General features: G+C 41.5%; 1 non-coding gene across 1 annotated transcript; it reads right to left on the reverse strand.

The window, feature by feature from the left end:
* Nucleotides 1-213: 213 nt before the first annotated feature.
* On the reverse strand, nt 214-321 carry LOC112746416 (small nucleolar RNA R71). Its single transcript, XR_003174302.1, has one exon. It is a non-coding gene; the product is annotated as a small nucleolar RNA R71 (small nucleolar RNA).
* Nucleotides 322-6,958: the final 6,637 nt, after the last annotated feature.

Raw genomic sequence — 6,958 nt, forward strand, 5'->3', positions numbered from 1 at the left:
CCTCATCAGTTCTTAGCTGAATTCTTGCAAATCTGTGACACTGTCAAGGCCAATGGGGTTGACCCTGAAGTCTACAGACTTATGCTTTTTCCTTTTGCTGTAAGAGACAGAGCTATAACATGGTTGGATTCACAACCTAAGGAAAGCCTGAACTCTTGGGAAAAGCTAGTCAATGCCTTCTTGGCAAAGTTCTTTCCACCTCAAAAATTGAGTAAGCTTAGAGTGGAAGTCTAAACCTTTAGACAGAAGGATGGTGAATCCCTCTATGAAGCTTGGGAGAGATACAAGAAATTGATCAGAAGGTGCCCTTCTGACATGCTTTCAGAATGGAGCATCATAGGAATCTTCTATGATGGTCTGTCTGAACTATCCAAGATGTCATTGGATAACTCTGCTGGAGGATCTCTTCATCTGAAGAAGACGCCCGCAGAAGCTCAAGAACTCATTGAAATGGTTGCAAATAACCAATTCATGTACACCTCTGAAAGGAATCCTGTGAATAATGGGACAACTCAGAAGAAAGAAGTTCTTGAGATTGATACTCTGAATGCTATATTGGCTCAGAATAAAATATTGACCCAACAAGTCAATATAATTTCTCAGAGTCTGTCTGGAATGCAAGCAGCAACAGGCAGTACTAAGGAAGCTTCCTCTGAAGAAGAAGCTTATGATCCTGAGAACCCAGCAATGGAAGAGGTGAATTACATGGGAGAACCCTATGGAAACACCTATAATCCTTCATGGAGAAATCACCCCAAATCTCTCATAGAAGGATCAACAGAGACCTCAACAAGGTTTCAACAACAACAATAATGGAAGAAACAGGTTTAGCAATAGCAAGCATTTTCCATCATCTTCTCAGCAACAGACAGAGAATGCTAAGCAAAGCCACTCTGACTTAGCAACCATTGTCTCTGATCTAATCAAAACCACTCAAAGTTTCATGACTAAAACAAGGTCCTCCATTAGAAATTTGGAGGCACAATTGGGTCAGCTGAGTAAGAAAATTACTGAACTCCCTCCTAGCACTCTCCCAAGCAATACAGAAGAGAATCCAAAAAGATAGTGCAAGGCCATAACCACATCTCACATGGCCAAACATGGAGAGGAGGAAAAGGCAGTGATTCCCACTGAGGAAGACCTCAATGGATGCCCACTGACCTCCATGGAGTTCCCTAATGAGGAACCATGGGAATCTGAGGCTCATACTGAGACCATAGAGATTCCATTAAATCTACTTCTGCCATTCATGAGCTCTGATGAGTATTCTTCCTCTGAAGAGGATGAAGATGTCACTGAAGAGCAAGTTGCTAAGTACCTTGGAGCAATCATGAAGCTAAATGCCAAGTTATTTGGTAATGAGACTTGGGAGAATGAACCTCCATTGCTCATCAAAGAACTGGATGACTTGACTAGGCAGAGATTACCTCAAAAGAGATAGGACCCTGGAAAGTTCTCAATCCCTTGTACCATAGGCACCATGACCCTTGAGAAGGCTCTGTGTGACCTAGAGTCAAGCATAAACCTTATGCCTCTCTCTGTAATGGAGAAGCTAGGGATCATTGAGGTACAAGCTGCAAGAATCTCACTGGAGATGGCATACAATTCAAAGAAACAAGCTTATGGACTTGTAGAGGATGTCTTGGTAAAGGTTGAAGACCATTACATCCCTGCTGATTTCATAGTCCTAAAAACTGGGAAGTGTATGGATGAATCCATCATCCTTGGCAGACCCTTCCTAGCCACAGCAAAAGTTGTGATTGATGTTGACAGAGGAGAATTGATTATTCAAGTGAATGGAGACTCCCTTGTGTTTAAAGCTCAAGGATATCCCTCTGTCACCATGGAGAGGAAGCACGAAGAGCTTCTCTCAATACAGAGTCAAACAGAGCCCCCACAGTCAAACTCTAAGTTTGGTGTTGGGAGGCCACAACCAAACTTTAAGTTTGGTGTTGAACCCCCATATTCAAACTCTAAGTTTAGTGTTGGGAGGTTCCAACATTGCTCTGAACATCTGTGAGGCTCCATGAGAGCCACTGTCAAGCTATTGACATTAAAGAAGTGCTTGTTGGGAGGCAACCCAATTTTTACTTATCTATGTTAAATTTCTATTTTCTTTTGTTATTTTATGTTTTCTGTAGGTTGATGATCATGTGAAGTCACAAAAACAATTGAAAAAGCAAAAACAAAGTGAAAAATAGAATGAAAAATAGAACACCCTGGAGGAGATAGTTACTGGCGTTTAAACGCCAGTAAAGATAGCAGAATGGGCGTTAAACGCCCAGTCTGGCACCATTCTGGGCGTTTAAAGCCAGAAAAGGGCACCAGACTGGCGTTTAACGCCAAGAATGGGCAAGAAGCTGGCGTTAAACACCAGAAATGGGCAGCAGCCTGGCGTTTAACGCCAGGAGTGGCAGAAAAGGACGTTTTGCACGCCACTTAGTGCAGGGATGAGATATCCTTGACATCTCAGGATCTATGGATCCCACAAGATCCCCACCTACCCCACCACTCTCTCTCTTCTTCACCCATTCACCAATCACCTCAATACCTCTTCCCCAAAAACCCCTCACTTATCAAATCCTACCATTCTCTTCACCACTCACATCCATCCTTCATAAAACCCCACCTACCTCACCATCTAAATTTAAACCACTTTCCCTCCCAAACCCACCCTCTATAGCCAAACCATACACCCCCCCTCTCACCCCTATATAAACCCATCTTCACTCCTTCATTTTTACACAACCTAAACACCACTTCTCCCCCTTGGCCGAAACACAAAGCCCACTCCATCTCCTCTATTTCTTCTTCTTATACTATCTTCTTTCTTCTTTTGCTCGAGGACGAGCAACCTTCTAAGTTTGGTGTGGTAAAAGCTAAAGCTTTTTGTTTTTCCATAACCATTTATGGCACCAAAGGCCGGAGAAACCTCTAGAAAGAGGAAAGGGAAGGCAAAAGCTTCCACTTCCGAGTCATGGGAGATGGAGAGATTCCTCTCAAGGGTGCATCAAAACCACTTCTATGAAGTTGTGGCCAAGAAGAAGGTGATCCCCGGGGTCCCTTTTAAGCTCAAAAAGGGCGAATATCCGGAGATCCGACATGAGATCCGAAGAAGAGGTTGGGAAGTTCTCACCAACCCCATTCAACAAGTCAGAATCTTAATGGTTCAAGAGTTCTATGCCAATGCATGGATCACCAAGAACCATGATCAAAGTGTGAACCCGGACCCTAAGAATTGGCTTACAATGGTCCGAGGGAAATACTTAGATTTTAGTCAGGAAAATGTAAGGTTGGCATTCAACTTGCCCATGATGCAAAGAGATGCACACCCCTACACTAGAAGGGTCAACTTTGATCAAAGGTTGGACCAAGTCCTCATGGACATCTGTGACGAGGGCACTCAATGGAAGAGAGATTCAAGAGGGAAGCCGGTTCAACTAAGAAGGCATGACCTCAAGCCTGTGGCTAGGGGATGGTTGGAGTTCATCCAATGCTCAATCATTCCCACTAGCAACCGGTCCGAAGCTACTATAGACCGGGCTATCATGATACATAGCATTATGATTGGAGAAGAAGTGGAAGTTCATGAGGTTATATCCCAAGAACTCTACAAGGTGGCGGACAAGTCCTCCACTATGGCAAGGTTAGCCTTCCCTCATCTCATTTGTCACCTCTGCAATTCGGCTGGAATTGACATAGAGGAAGACATCCTCATTGATGAGGACAAGCACATCACTAAGAAAAGGATAGAGCAAACAAGAGATCCCACTCATGGACAAGAGCATGAGGAATTTCTTCATCATGAAATCCCTGAGATGCCTCAAGGGATGCATTTTCCTCCACAAAACTATTGGGAGCAAATCAACACCTCCCTAGGAGAATTAAGTTCCAACATGGGACAACTAAGGGTGGAGCACCAAGAGCATTCCATCCTCCTCCATGAAATTAGAGAAGATCAAAGAACCATGAGAGAGGAGCAACAAAGGCAAGGAAGAGACATTGAGGAGCTCAAGCACTCCATAAGATCTTCAAGAGGAAGAACAAGCTGCCATCACTAAGGTGGACCCGTTCTTTAATTTCCTTGTTCTTTATTTTCTGTTTTTCGAAAATTGTGCTTTATGTTTATTTATGTTTGTGTCTTTATTACATGATCATTAGTGTCTATGCCTTAAAGCTATAAAAACAAATCCATCACCTTTCTTAAATGAAAAAATGTTTTTAATTGAAAAAGAAAAAGAAGTGCATGAATTTCAAATTTTAAAACAGTTTAATTATTTTGATGTGGTGGCGATGCTATTGTTTTTCTGAATGAATGCTTGAACAGTGCATATTTTTGAATTTGATTGTTTATGAATGTTAAAATTGTTGGCTTTTGAAAGAATGAAAGGAAAAGGAGAAATGTTATCTGATGATCTGAAAAATCATAAAATTGGTTCTTGAAGCAAGAAAAAGCAGTGAAAAGCTTGCAAAAAAAAAAAAAAGAAAAGTAAGCAGAAAAAGCCAATACCCCTTTAAACCAAAAGGCAAGGGTGATAAAAAGGATCCAAGGCTTTGAGCATCAGTGGATAGGAGGGCCCACAGGAATAAAATCCTGGCCTAAGCGGCTAAAACAAGCTGTCCCTAACCATGTGTTTGTGGCGTGAAGGTGTCAAGTGAAAACTTGAGACTGAGCGGTTAAAGTCGTGGTCCAAAGCAAAAAGAAGAGTGTGCTTAAGAACCCTGGACACCTCTAATTGGGGACACTAGCAAAGCTGAGTCACAATCTAAAAAGGTTCACCCAGTTATGTGTTTGTGGCATTTATGTATCCGGTGGTAATACTGGAAAACAAAATGCTTAGGGCCACGGCCAAGACTCATAAAGTAGCTGTGTTCAAGAATCAACATACTTACCAAGGAGAGTCAGTAACACTATCTGGATTCTGAGTTCCTATAGATGCCAATCATTCTGAACTTCAAAGGATAAAGTGAGATGCCAAAACTGTTCAGAAGCAAAAAGCTAAAAGTCCCGTTCATCTAATTAATACTGATCTTCATAGATGTTTTTAGAATTCATTGTATATTCTCTTCTTTTTATCCTATTTTATTTTCAGGTTCTTGGGGACAAGCAATAATTTAAGTTTGGTGTTGTGATGAGCGGATAATTTATACGCTTTTTGGCATTATTTTTAGTATGTTTTTAGCATGTTTTAGTTAGTTTTTATTATATTTTTATTAGTTTTTATTTAAAATTCACTTTTCTAGACTTTACTATGAGTTTGTGTGTTTTTTTGTGATTTCAGGTATTTTCTGGCCGAAATTGAGGGACCTGAGCAAAAATCTGATTCAGAGGCTGAAAAGGACTACAGTCTGCAGATGCTGTTGGATTCTGACCTCCCTGCCTTCGAAGTGGATTTTCTGGAGCTACAGAAGCCCAAATGGCGCGCTCTCAATTGTGTTGGAAAGTAGACATCCAGGGCTTTCCAGAAATATATAATAGTCCATACTTTATCCAAGATTTGATGGCCCAAATCGGCGTTCAAAGTCAGCATCAGAATTCCCAGCGTTAAACGCCGGAACTGGCACCAAAGTGGGAGTTAAACGCCCAAACTGGCACAAAAGCTGGCGTTTAATTCCAGGAAAAGTCTCTGCACGAAAATGCTTCAATGCTCAGCCCAAGAACACACCAAGTGGGCCCGGAAGTGGATATTTACGTTATTTACTCATTTTTGTAAACCCTAAGCTACTAGTTCTCTATAAATAGGACCTTTTGCTATTGTATTTGAAGTCGAATCTTTGAGTAGTTCTATGCTACCTTAGATCACGTTTTGGGGCTGGCCTCATGGCCATGCCTAGACCATGTTCTTATGTATTTTCAACGGTGGAGTTTCTACACACCATAGATTAAGGTGTGGAGCTCTACTGTACCTCGAGTATCAATGCAATTACTATTGTTCTTCTATTCAATTCAGCTTGTTCTTGTTCTAAGATATCACTTGTTCTTCAACTTGATGAATGTGATGATCCGTGACACTCATCATCATTCTCACCTATGAACGTGTGCCTGACAACCACCTCCGTTCTACCTTCGATTGAGTGTTTATCTCTTGGATTCCTTAATCAGAATCTTCGTGGTATAAGCTAGAATTGATGGCGGCATTCTTGAGAATCCGGAAGGTCTAAACCTTGTCTGTGGTATTCTGAGTAGGATTCAAGGATTGAATGACTGTGACGAGCTTCAAACTTGTGATTGTGGGGCATTAGTGACAGAGAATCACTGGATTCTATTCCGAAATGATCGAGAACCGACAGATGAATAGCCGTGCTGTGACAGAGTGCGTTGAACATTTTCACTAAGAGGACGGGATTGTAGCCACTGACAACGGTGATGCCCAACATACAGCTTGCCATGAAAAGGAGTAAGAAGGATTGGATGAAGACAGTAGGAAAGCAGAGAGACAGAAAGGACAAAGCATCTTCATACGCTTATCTGAAATTCTCACCAATGAATTACATAAGTATCTCTATCTTTATTTTATGTTTTATTTATCTGTTAATCATTCATCATCCATAACCATTTGAATCCGCCTGACTGAGATTTACAAGATGACCATAGCTTTCTTCATACCAACAATCTCCGTGGGATCGACCCTTACTCGCGTAAGGTTTATTACTTGGACGACCCAGTGCACTTGCTGGTTAGTTGTGCGAAGTTGTGATAAAGAGTTGAGATTACAATTGAGCATACCATGTTAATGGCGCCATTGATGATCACAATTTCGTGCACCAGCTTCCCAATATCTGAGCACTCAAAGAACTCCCATGGCTACATGTGGAGAATCAAAAGAAGAGAAAAGCATGAAGGAAATACTAGAAACTTCGGTGGACAATGAGGAACATGGCTTTGTATTGGAACAAGTGGAAGAAGCCATAATAGTTGCAGAGGAAGAAGTGGTTGTAGACTTAAGAGATGCTGAAC

Source organism: Arachis hypogaea, chromosome 14, assembly GCF_003086295.3.
Source record: "Arachis hypogaea cultivar Tifrunner chromosome 14, arahy.Tifrunner.gnm2.J5K5, whole genome shotgun sequence".
In the NCBI taxonomy this organism is placed as follows: domain Eukaryota; kingdom Viridiplantae; phylum Streptophyta; class Magnoliopsida; order Fabales; family Fabaceae; genus Arachis; species Arachis hypogaea.